Source organism: Staurois parvus, unplaced genomic scaffold (assembly GCF_062004578.1).
Source record: "Staurois parvus isolate SC_StPar_1 unplaced genomic scaffold, SC_StPar_1.0 ptg001049l, whole genome shotgun sequence".
Lineage (NCBI taxonomy): Eukaryota > Metazoa > Chordata > Amphibia > Anura > Ranidae > Staurois > Staurois parvus.
The window spans coordinates 601,676-615,179 of record NW_028318845.1 but is presented as its reverse complement, the minus strand read 5'-3'; the positions used below and the strand labels follow the sequence as shown (position 1 = coordinate 615,179).

The window sequence follows — 13,504 nt, the reverse complement described above, 5'->3', positions numbered from 1 at the left end:
CCTGGTACCTTTTTCATAGGCTTTTTTGAGTTTGGGCAAGGACACAGGGACTCCATGATCCCCTATTGCCCGGGGGCCCCATGAGTTGTCAGTCCGCCCCTGCTTCCTACTTTTATAAAGACCGTTTCTGGTCTGTATTGCCATCCCTGCCTGTGTGCACTTAACAAGGTAATTGAAAAACCAATACATCTCTACATATAAAATGCTGTGTATAAAAACTACTACCACCATATGCAAAACATCTGACTGTTACTTTAGGCATGACTAAAGTTTTTTGATAAATGGGAATGAGTGCAGTCTATGGCCATAGGTTTCCCCTGCAGATATGCATCCAGTGTGGGTGATCTTCGTAGCATCATGAAATGCAGCAAATAGGTTGTCACAGATAACATCCACAAATTGGGGCATGGTAGGCACTCTCTGGGATAGTGGGCTCTAATTCCCTAAATGTTCCCCTTGAATTAGAGAGGGATGATTCTTCTACCTTAAGTGCTTCCACACCACGCTATAGCAGAAATACTGCTACAGGGTGACACGGGTGGGCAAAATCACGTATGTATACTACCGCCATTCGCGGCCTCAGCTGTCAATCACCGGGTCCTAGCCGGTGATTCCCCACCAGCACCCGATGATCTCCAAGCATTACCGATGGGGGAGAGACCTGTATGTAAACAATACATATCTCTCCCCTGTCAGCTCTTGCCACACTGCTTTGTATGACTCTGCATAGCAGAGCCATACAAGGCAGTGTGCTTACAGTGAAGCACACAGTAAAACAGCACAGTTAACCCTTTGATTGCACCAGATGTTAACCCCTTCCTGCCCAGTGCCATTAGTACAGTGTCAGGGCTTTTTATTAGCACTGATCACTGTATTGGTGTCACTGGGGATATCAGTGACACCAAGTCAGTTCCCTCCCCCCAGTGTTAGAATGCCCGCTACAGTCCCGCTATAAGTCGCTGATCACCGCCATTACTAGTAAAAAAAAAATAAAATTCCAGTTAATATACTACCATTTGTTAACGCTATAACTGTCAGGTAAATCAATTAATTTACACGTATTGGGATTTTGTTTTAGCAAAGACATGTAGCGGAATGCAAATTGACCTAAATCTATGACGAAATTTGATTTTTTAAATTTTGTTACTGGACATGTTTAATAGCAAAAAGTCAAAAATATAAGTTTTTTTTCAAAATTGTAGGTCTTTTTTGTTTATAAAAGATAAAAAACGCACAGGTGATCAAATACATAGTTACATAGTTAGTCTGGCTGAAAAAAGACAAAACTCCATCCCGTTCAACCATTAAAAAAAAAGTTATAATCCTATACCCACAGTTGATCCAGAGGAAGGAAAAAACCCAGCAAAACATGATCCAATTTGCTCCTGCTGGGAAAAAATTCCTTCCTGATCCCCCGAGAGGCAATCGGATATTCCCTGGATCAACTTTACCTATAAATGTTATATCCAGTTATATTCTGTGTATCCAAGAAAGAATCCAGGACTTGTTTTTTAAAGCAATGCACTGAGCTGGCCAGAACCAACTCTTGAGGGAGTCTATGCCACATTTTCTCAGCTCTTACTGTGAAGAAACCTTTCCGTGTTTGGAGATTACATTTCTTTTCCTCCAGATGTAAAGAGTGCCCCCTTGTCCTCTGTGATGACCTCAGGGTGAATAACTACACCGAGTTCACTATATGAACCACTGATGTATTTATACATGTTAATGATGTTAATCATATATGACTCGGATGCGGTTCAAACCACATCCATTTCACATATATGCGAACTGCACCTTACTGTGGCCTGAAAGATTGTATTGTAGCTTTCCGTCATGAATTGCTGTTATGTGTGAAAACAAATACATCTCAGCCCCTTATTAGCCCTATGTTAATTAGTTTTAATGAACTCATTTGTATGTAATTTTTTTAAAACTGCATTCCTTCATGTTTGTAGCACCAAATAAAAAAAATAATACTTTGTGCCAGAAACATACAATAAGGCCACTTTCACACTGATTAGCCGCAAAAACACAGTAAAAACGCATAGGCGCTTTATGAGCATTTTTTAAAGGACATGTGACTTAAAAACTGCACCAAAAACGCTTTTTAGAGGAGTTTTTGAGGCATTTTTAAGGCATTTGCCATTGATTTCAATGGGAAGAGGCATTTTTGTGGCATTTTTTTTTAACTCCCCAAACATGCCCCAAAGATGCTGCAAGCTGGAGTTTTTACATTGCACCGCAAGCATCATAACGCCTCAGTGTTGAAACATGCATAGATAGACATTCACATACATAGATAGACATTCACATACATAGATAGACATTCACATACATAGATAGACATTCACATACATAGATGTACATTCACGTACATAGATGTACATTCACGTACATAGATATACAGTCACAGGGGCGGACTGACAACTCATGGGGCCCCCGGGCAATAGGGGATCATGGGGCCCCTGTGTCCTTGCCCAAACTCAAATAACCTATGAAAAAGGTACCAGGGGCATCTCATGGGGCCCCCTACTGACCCCGGGCCCTCGGGCAGTGCCCAAGTTTCCAAATGGTCAGTCCGCCCCTGTACAGTCACATGCATAGATAGACATTCACATACGCAGGGAAGCAGTTTTCTTGAGCTTTTCAGGCACTTTTGTTAATGCAAAAACGCTTGACAAACTCCTCAGAGTGATTATCTAGTAATCTAGCTCTTATAAAAAAGGACAAATTACAGAACAACATTTGTAGTTAAAGGGATAGTAAACTCTTTTTTTTTACTTTTAGCTACACGTAAGCCTATAATAAAGCTTACCCTGTACGTAAAATTAATATCTCTCAAACTTGCGAAATTTAGGAGACATTCGCTCTTTTGTAGAGCCAGTGCATGCGTGCTGAAGGAATGGCATACCCATGATGTTCCTTCAGAGTACTGTGCCACAGCCGTGACTCCTGCGCACATGTGTGGGAGTGACGTCATCGCGGCATGGCCAGTCAGATGGAAGGAAGACCGGGTAAAGGTGGAAGTCTCTGAAGCAGTGACTTGAAGGCTTCGTTTAAAGCAGAGGTCTCCAAACTGTGGCCCAGAGGCCAGACGTGGCCCTTTGCTTGTCTTTATCTGGCCCTTGGGGCCTTATCCTCCTTATTCAGAACCCCCATTTAGGGTTACGAATCACATCAGTATCTATAGGCATTTAGCCTATTTTTTTAGTGTTCACTTATCCCCAGTAGGGGGTCACTATCATTTATTTAAGTGATTGTTAATGATTTACAGGCGGTGAGCCTGATTTTCTCTTTCTTTCACAATTACCACCATTTGTGGTTTCACGGATCCACTGTATTTATCCCATAGTGGGATCACTGGCATTGTTTAGATTCACAAATCATTTTGAGCATATACATGCGTTTACCTTTTTGGTTTTCCTTTTTTTTTTCTCATGTTTACCACAAGGAGTGGTTTCACTGATTCACTTTGATTTTTATCCCCTAGTGCAGCGGTTCTCAACCTGGGGGTCGCGACCCCTTTGGGGGTCGAACGACCATTTCCCAGGGGTCGCCTAAGACCATCGGAAAACACATATTTCCGATGGTCTTAGGAACCGAGACACCGCTCCTCCGTCTCAGGCGATGTGTGGGCGGGATGATACGCTGCTCCTGTCACCTGGCCACACCTCCGGGATCGCTCAGCTGCTCCGCCTCCTCGCCGCTGATTGGCCACCGGAACTGTAGCTCAGGAGAGGCACACAGGCGGCCAATCACCGGCGAGGAGGTGGAGCTTGGAGAGGAGGAGCCGAGCGGCAGCGCGCGTACATCAAAGAAGATCGAGGGAGCTGCCGGAGCGAGTGAAGAGGAGAGCGGCCAGAGAAGGAAGACAGCTGACAGGTAAGTGAGAGAGCGAGCCCAGGCTGGAGCAGGGGTCAGCAAAGTAAGTATCATTGGTGTCAGTGGGAGGAATAGTGCCCCATCATTTGTGCCACTAATACCAACGATGGGGCACTATTCCTCCCCCCCACTGACACCAACGATGGGGCACTATTCCTCCCCCCACTGACACCAACGATGGGGCACTATTCCTCCCCCCACTGACACCAACGATGGGGCACTATTCCTCCCCCCACTGACACCAACGATGGGGCACTATTCCTCCCTCCACTGACACCAACGATGGGGCACTATTCCTCCCCCCACTGACACCAACGATGGGGCACTATTCCTCCCCCCACTGACACCAACGATGGGGCACTATTCCTCCCCCCACTGACACCAACGATGGGGCACTATTCCTCCCCCCACTGACACCAACGATGGGGCACTATTTCCCCCCCCCCCTGACCCCAATGATGGGGCACTATTCTCCCCTCCACCACACTGACATCAATGATGGGGCACTATTCCTCCCACTGACACCAATGATGGGGCACTATTCCTCCCCCCACTGACACCAACGATGGGACACTATTTCCCCCCTGACCCCAATGATGGGGCACGATTCTCCCCTCCACCACACTGACATCAATGATGGGGCACTATTCCTCCCACTGACACCAATGATGGGGCACTATTCCTCCCACTGACACCAATGATGTGGCACTATTCCTCCCACTGACACCAGTGATGGGGCACTACTCCTCCCACTGCAAAATTACAGTTATGAAGTAGCAACGAAAATAATTTTATGGTTGGGGGTCACCACAACATGAGGAACTGTATTAAGGGGTCGCGGCATTAGAAAGGTTGAGAACCACTGCCCTAGTGGGATCACTATTATTTCTTTCAACCTGCTTATCCAGGGAATGTAAAGTTTACATGCGTTTATGTCACTTTATTTATTCACTGGTATTGCCATTCAGGAGTTCATTCAACATCACGGCATTTAATATATGTGTATAATTAATGTGTATGTATGTGTGGAATATTTTGTTTATGTACTCACTTAGTATAGGTGATGTAGAGGTATATTTTGGGGTATATGTCATATTTTGATTTAATTGATTTATAAGGGGATATTGTTTACCCATTCACTGAATATCACGTATTGGGGTTCACATATAGTTTATTAGCGCAGCACCACAATTTACAATGATGTGACACTATTCCTCCCACTGGCACCAATGATGGGGCACTATTCCTCCCACTGACACCAATGATGGGACATTATTCCTCCCACTGACACTAATGATGGGGCACTATTCCCCCCACTGACACCAATGATGGGGCACTATTCCTCCCACTGATACCAATGATGGAGCACTATTCCTCCCACTGACACCAATGATGGGGCACTATTCCCCCTACTGACACCAATGATGGGGCACTATTCCTCCCACTGATACCAATGATGTGACACTATTCCTCCCACTGGCACCAATGATGTGACACTATTCCTCCCACTGGCACCAATGATGTGACACTATTCTTCCCACTGGCACCAATGATGGGGCACTATTCCTCCCACTGACACCAATGATGGGGTACTATTCCTCCCACTGGCACTAATGATGGGGCACTATTCCTCCCACTGACACCAATGATGGGGCACTATTCCTCCCACTGACACTAATGATGGGGCACTATTACTCCTACTGGCACCAATGACGGCGTACTATTCCTGCCACTGACACCAATGATGGGGTACTATTCCTCCCACTGGCACTAATGATGGGGCACTATTCCTCCCACTGACACCAATGATGGGGCACTATTCCTCCCACTGACACTAATGATGGGGCACTATTCCTCCCACTGGTACTAATGAAGGGGCACTATTACTCCTACTGGCACCAATGACGGCGTACTATTCCTGCCATTGGCACCAACGATGGGGCACTATTCCTCCCATTGACAACAATGGGACACTATTCCTCCCTCTAATATCAAAGGGGCATGGTTTACTCCCACTGGTATCAAGATATTTTCTACTTCTGCTGGCCACACTCTGGCCCCCTTAAGTCTGAAGGACAGAAAACTTGTCCCTTTGTTTAGAAAGCTTGGAGAACCCTGGACTAAAGGTAAGTCCTTCATAATGCGCTAGTATGCATTGCATACCAGCACATTATGACATTACCTTGCAGGGGATTTTTTTTTTCACCTGCAGTTTACTACTGCTTTAACCCCAACTCATTTTTTTACCCCATAATTTGTGAACTTCTAATTTTTTTCTATTAATTCCTTCATTCGCTTGCCTTATTTATTTATTTTTAAAAAATTGTATTTTTGAGTTTTGTAACGTTGAATAGAGCTCAGGGGGAATGGCGTTTGCATTTTCACATTTTGGCCTTGCGTATCACAGGAGCTTGCCCCTGCACTGATTTTGGCTATGGGTAGACACTGGCAGGCTAGGTCCATTAATATCTTCTCATTTCTCTCAGGAACTCTAGAAGCAAAATATGCCTTCCACACTTAAAGCCCGTACACACGATCCGAAAATCGTACAAAAAATATCGCTTTCGAAGCTGTCGTCCAATAATCTGATTGTTGGTACATTACTTTTGAGAGCTGATCATGACAGTTCATGCAAAATTATCCGAAGGGAAAAACACATTTTTTTTCAGATGATATCAAATCGTATTTTTTTTTTTTTTATTATTAGTACTGTTTTTGTGTGAAAATACAATACAAAACAATACATTCCATCACTTTCAAATTTTTATTCTGTCGTACAAGTTTTGTCATAACTTTATTAATATGATATGAAGACTAGCATGCAAAAAAACAAAAAAAACAATCATTCGTCTGATATTCTCATCATGTGTACCAGGCTTTACTGCCTGCACCGTGGAGTCTCACTTCTGCTGCAGCAGAAGAGACCCTATTATAATTTCCATATTGTGATTTGACTAGTGAATGTGAGGAGGAGATCTTCCTGCCACATTTGAGGTACAATTGCATTTGAATGCAGTCAAATATACAGTCAATGTATTTTTTTTAAAAATACCAAAAATCAATTTTACATCTTAAAATCAGCAGGCTAAATTACCAAATGATTATGATGGCCGTCATCCATCCAACACGTACTGTTTAGTGCCTACCAGGACCACCAGTTCGATCTGAAAAATCGTAAACTATACCATCAAAAATAACACGTTTATCCTTGTTTTGCTATATTAGCCAAATGTTGTGACCACCTCAGGGGCGGACTGACAACTCATGGGGCCCCGGGGCAATAGGGGATCATGGGGCCCCTGTATCCTTGCCCAAACTCAAAGAAGCCTATGAAAAAGGTACCAGGGGCATCTCATGGGGCCCCCTACTGACCCTGGGCCCTCGGGCAGTGCCCGAGTTTCCAAATGGTCAGTCCGCCCCCTGGACCACCTTCATTGTCAACTGCATTCTAACAAAAATATGATTTTAAAAATATTTAAAAAAATGATTATCAAATAAAATATACAGTATTGTGCATGAGCGACCAATCAAATTATAGATCTGAGACACGTACATATATATTGTGAGTGGACTCTGCACAGTGTTATTAAAGGTATAGTCCACCTTTATTACCAGATTTCATTTTACAATGAAATGTGGTCAATTTCCCAACCTATCACCCTAAACCTTCCCCCACTTACCTGAATCCTGGGGTGATTCTCCCTGCAGGCATCTGTTGATATGTGAATTTAGCGTGGCTGTGCAGGCAGATCAGTGATTTATGAATAGGAAGTCCCATCTGCTGCCACAGCAAACGACATACAGATCGTGGTGAAGTCACAGAACTTGTAGTCCATTATTTGGGTTCACACTGATTCGGTGCAGAATTCGCAGCGGTTTCTGTGCGAATTCCGCACCGCATCACATTTGCACCCCGTTCCCGCGAACCGCTGCGGGTGTGTATGTTTACAACACCCCGAAATCAGTCCGCAAAACGTGGAGCAATGTGCAGAATCGAATCACATAGGGGTGAATACCCAATGCAATCTGATTCTAGTGCGCACCAAAAAAAAGGGTCCTGCACCTTTTTGGTGCAGATGAGGTGCGATTTGAGCCATACAAAATGTATGGCTCAAATCGCACCGCACAGAATTCGCATTTGATTTGCACAGGAATGCGGTGCGGTTCCTGTGCGAATCACATGCGATATGCCGCACCGCACAAGTGTGAACCCAAGCTCCATAACAGAAGCTCTGTATGATCCCGGGGCTGGGGCAAACAATGCAGGAGCCTGTGCATTGCACCCTGTGACATACTGATCGCGGTTCCAGTGATCTTCAGGCAAAAATTTTATAATTCCACTTTTTTATTTTAATAATGTGGGTTCATGTATTAAACTTTTGCAAAAGGTGGGCTATGTCTTTATGTACCGGAGTCACCCATATGACAAACCAGGGGGACCATTCGGGAACTCAGGCACTACCCGAGGGCCCGGGGTCAGTAGGGGGCCCCATGACATGCCCCTGGTACATTTCATAGGCTTTTTTGGGTGTGGTTTGAGTGTGGGTAAGGACACATGGGCCCCATGATCCCCTATTGCCCGGGGGCCCCATGAGTTGTCAGTCCGCCCCTGCGGCATACAAATTGAGCATCACAATAAACAAATTAAAGAGAATCCTCCCCCTAGAAAGAAAAAAATTAAAAGTCAGCAGCTACAAATACTGTAGCTGCTAACTTTTAAATAAAGGACACTTACCTGTCCAGGGATCCAGCGCCATCCTCACCCGAGCCTTTTCTTCACTGGTCTTTGGGTTTCCGGTGATGGCTGTGACTCCTTGCGGCTGCACAGCCAGCTTCCCACTGCACATGTGCGAGCCGGGCTGCACTTTGTGAACAGTTCCGCAGCCTTCTGGGACCTGTGATGTATCCCAGAAGGCTGCAGGCAAAGAGGGGGGTCGAACTTTCGCTCGGATCGTCTATCAAAAATAGGTGCCCACCCCCTCCCAAAAAAATTATTATTATACAGGATTTATATAGCGCCAACAGTTTGCTCAGCGCTTTACAATATAAAGGAAGACAATACAGCAACAATGCAGTTCAGTACAAGAGGGTTAGGAGGGCCCTGATCCTGGGAGCTTACAATCTAAGAGGGAGGAAATAATGTGCCTAATGCGGTAGAGGAGGGGGGAGGAGGACATAAAGTGGAACTTCCTCTTTGGGTGAAGTTCTGCTTTAAATGACTCCATTTTCATGGAAATAATTTAATTTTCTAATAAAAATGAAATGAATAAAAAAATACTATATACACCTAAAATACGATTAGTAGTCTTATATTTCAAAGCTGGTCAAAGACAGACAGAGTTCTGGATTTCAACAGGCTGGGAGGCAACTACCTGACCTCAATAGAGCTGCAACCTGACACTGTTTCTTTACGATTCATCCTATGTACTAAAGCTACACATACATCATTTATTACTCCATTCCCTCACTGAGGAAGAAAGAATTGGCCAAGTGGCATTTTTCAATATGTCATAACAGTTTGTTGTCACCCTCCATGGTAGCTCCAAATGGCCCTGCTGTCACCCACACAATTGTTGATTGTGGGATCGGGGCATGTGTGCTCCCCACGGGTAGCTGTGCTGTGACTGCTTTTTCCTCCACCTCGTAAATTGAAGTCTGCTACTAATCGATTCTATTTACATGATTCATATTATTGGATTTCAGTAGCTGTTATGTGTACCCCAAGGGGTACTCATGTTTTTCGCAGTATACTAGAGTTAAAGAATATGTAAACCCAACAATTTATATTATTGATATGTGCCTGCTGTGCCATATACGTGTATAAAAACGTATCCGAATTTGACAGGTACCCGCTCCCACTTCCGCTGTGATCACCTAGGCAACCAGAAATGGAATTTGTGCTCTCCCTCCCCGTAGTCTTCTGGGACACGTGACAGGTCCCAGAAGACTATGGGGCCATTCACAAAGTGCAGCGCTTCTCGCACATGTGCAGTGGGCACCCGGCTGTAAAGCTGCAAGCTGTCACAGCCGGGTGCCCACACTGAAGATGCCGGCGTTGGGAACCACAGGATGGCCGGTAAAATGGGCTGTGGGGGGACACCGCGGGAACATAGGACAGGTAAGTGGCTGTTTTTTAAAGTCAGCAGCTACAGTTTTTGTAGCTGCTGACTTTTATTTTTGTACATTTGCACTGGAACTCCACTTAAAGTTGACATATGTGAGAGCTCATTTCATAGATGCAATAAAAAGTAATGTCACTATAAACAGACAGGCAAAGGGAGCGCCCATTTGATTGCAGCAATTGCTACACTCAGGTGGTTGCGCCCTCTGCTTGTCTGTTTATAGGGCTGTTATTGGAGGATCCCCCTGGGGGAACTGCAACCACATAAGAGTGACTATTTACATCAGACTTTTAAATGAGCGAGTCCCATTTTAACAGAGACTCATTTTTTGCACCATAATTGCAATTCCTTTAATAAAAGTCTATGTGTTTCTGGTAAAATAAAAAATAAGGCAGTCCTCTGGATTGCCAAAAATGAATGAAGTGCTGGGTTGAAGCTACCAACCCACCACTATTTAACTGCCTCCCGCCCACCATATAAAGAAATGACAGGTGGGCGGCTGCTCTCTAGTTCTGGGAGGACGTCATATGATATCTATAGCTGTGCATGCACGTCCCCGGGGGCAGGTGGCGCGGCGATTGGTGGGCGCTCTGTCCCTGGCTCTATCATGTGATCAGCTGTGTCCAATCACAGCTGATCACATGTAAATAAGAAATGCCAGTTATCGGCAGTCCTCTCCTCACACTGACAGTGCTTGAGGAGAGGAGAGCCGGTAACTCAGAGGGGACATCTACACTGATTATCAGGGCACTGATGAACAGTGCCCTGATGATCAGTGTAGCCCCATCAGTGCCACCTGTCAGTGCCCATCAATGCCACATACCAGTGCGCATCAGAGATGCCTTTCAGTGCCAGTCAGTGACGCTGATCAGTGCCAGTCAGTGCCACCTATCAGCGCCCATCAGTGCTGCCTATCAGTGCCCACCAGTGATGCCTGTCAATGCCCACCAGTGATGCCTTTCAATGCCCACCAGTGATGCCTGTCAATGCCCACCAGTGCCACCTATCAGTGCCCATCACTGCAGCCTCATTAACACACATCAATGAAGGAAAAAAATTACTTATTTACAAAATTTTATAACAGAAACTAAGAAAAAAATCTTTTTTTTCAAAATGTTCTGAATTTTTTCATTTGTTTAGCAAACAGTAAAACCCCAGAGGTGATTAAATACCACCAAAAAAAGCTCTATCTGTCTCAAAAAAAAAGAAAAAAATGTCATATGGGTACAGTGTTGCATGACTGCACAATTGTCATTCAAAGTGAGACAGCACTGAAAGCTGAAAATTGGCCTGGGCGGGAAGGGGGTCTAAGTGCCCTGTAGGCAAGTGGTTAAAAAAAGGACCTGGGAAAGAGACTTTCATTTAGGGTTAGTGATACCATGAAAACCAGAACTGTGCAATGTTTGTATCTGTCATAATGAAAAAAAAGATCAAGTGTGGACCAAATAAATCTGTAACTAAAGCATAAGCCCCAGTCACACAAAGCTGAAAGGAGTGTTAGATAGAGACAAATACACAGAGATAAGACAAAGATGCTGCAGAAGAGCTAAAACAACATAAAGTGAATAGTAAACATCCTATAATGGCCTTCATATATGACAGTGCCTGAAAGAAGAACTGTCCGTATTGTTCCATAACAACTTATCAGCTCCTTCATAATTCTAGCAGTTTTGAAAAATGAAAGTGAGTATCTGATTGGCTGGGTATCTCAGACAGTTTGAATTTCAGACTCTAATATCATCCCAATGTATTAAGTATTTAGGAGTAGAATGTAGCTTGGGACATGCTGGGTGTCTAAGGTGATCCATTAATGTCCTTATAGATAGAGCTTCATTGGTGGATCCATGGATGGTGGGAGTCTTAACCTTCTAAACTACACACAAGTTATCCGCACTGACAGGGTGTATGAAGAAACGGGTTTGTTGGAGAACTTTTTTGACAGATCTCAAACAGTGATTGTCTCCGGAGACACAAGAAAAGCCTCGGTCACACCAGGAACTAGGTGTAGTCTGTGCGGAGTTCTTCCTTAGTGACAAGAGAAACATCTCTGCCGAGACCTGCAGGAAGTAGAAGGAAAATTATTTCAATATTCAGTCCAGCCTAGAAATTGCCTTCTGAGCCCATTTACTTTCTTTTTTTTTTCTTTGTCTCCAAGATATATACAGTATCCCCTTGTCAAACGTATACATAGAACAGCAGAGTAAATGAAGCACTCTTACATATCATTGTACTTGCTGAACAAGCAAAGACACACCATACAATCATGTTATTAAAGGTCATAAAATTGGTGTAAGATTGACTATGTGACTTACATGGACCGAAATTCGGTGGGTTCAGCAGGGCACAAACTTCGATTCAAGTATGGGTACTGTGGTTGTACAGAAGTCATTCCACTGACTTCTGTACAACTACCCTGTCAGATTATTCTCTGAGCTAATTTTCGGATCATGCTTTGCTGGGTTTTTTTTTGCCTTCCTCTGGATCAACTGTGGGTGTAGGAATATAACTTTTTTTTGAATGGTTGAACTGGATGGACTTTTGTCTTTTTTCAGACAGACTAACTATGTAACTACCGGTATGTATCCCATTCAGGGGCGGACTGACAACTCATGGGGCCCCCGGGCAATAGGGGATCATGGGGCCCCTGTGTCCTTGCCCAAACTCAAAAAAGCCTATGAAAAAGGTACCAGGGGCATCTCATGGGGCCCCCTACTGACCCCGGGCCCTCGGGCAGTGCCCGAGTTTCCAAATGGTCAGTCCGCCCCTGATCCCATTATACCAGAACAGGACAGTCATTATTTTTAAAGCATTTTAAAGAGGAACTTCACCTCTATCATAAAAATGACAGCAGAGGTAACATTAGAAATGTTTAGAAGTAACAATCTACAGACAGATACTTTTAGATCATTGCAGCTTTTTATTCTATTCATACTTTATTTTCCTCCATGTTCCTCTTATGTTGGCCGTTTTCACTAAAGGCAGCTGAATCCGTCTCCTTTTACTTTGTGGAGCTCTGAGTTGGCCTCCTAGAACATGACAGGGACTTCGCAGGATGCATCAGTGAGCCCAGGGTTACATCACCAGTGCCTCACTCACTCAAAAAGTGGGAAAAAAAGGTATTCATAAATAGAAGAAAAAAAATGTTTTTTTGAAAGTCGAAAAAGTCGAAAGACAGCTACAGCACTGCTCTCTTGTGCTGGGAGAGTGTCTTTAAACATCCTCCCAGAATGCACCTCCCGCATGCCCCCTGGAACACGCATCAGGCGCGTTCTGTGATCATTGTGTCCTTTGGACACAGCTGATCACAGATCGAGTTAAAGGGCCAATCACAGCAATTCTTTACCATGTGATTAACTGTGTCCAGTCCAAAGGAGAGCTGATAACTGGCAATTATTATTATTATAGAGTATTTATATAGTGCCAAAGGGTTTGCTCAGCGCTCTACATTAGAATGGGGGACAAGACATGAGACAATACAGTAACAATACAATATACAAAAC

At 44.2% G+C, this 13,504-nt stretch overlaps 1 protein-coding gene across 1 annotated transcript in view; it reads right to left on the bottom strand.

The window, feature by feature from the left end:
• Positions 1-6,557: 6,557 nt before the first annotated feature.
• Positions 6,558-13,504, bottom strand: part of LOC149440895 (HLA class II histocompatibility antigen, DM beta chain) — a 61,754-nt gene continuing 54,807 nt past the window's right edge. The window contains exon 6 of the mRNA XM_089658004.1: positions 6,558-12,061. The gene's annotated coding sequence lies outside the window, so the exon portion shown is untranslated. The remainder of the gene's footprint in view (positions 12,062-13,504) is intronic.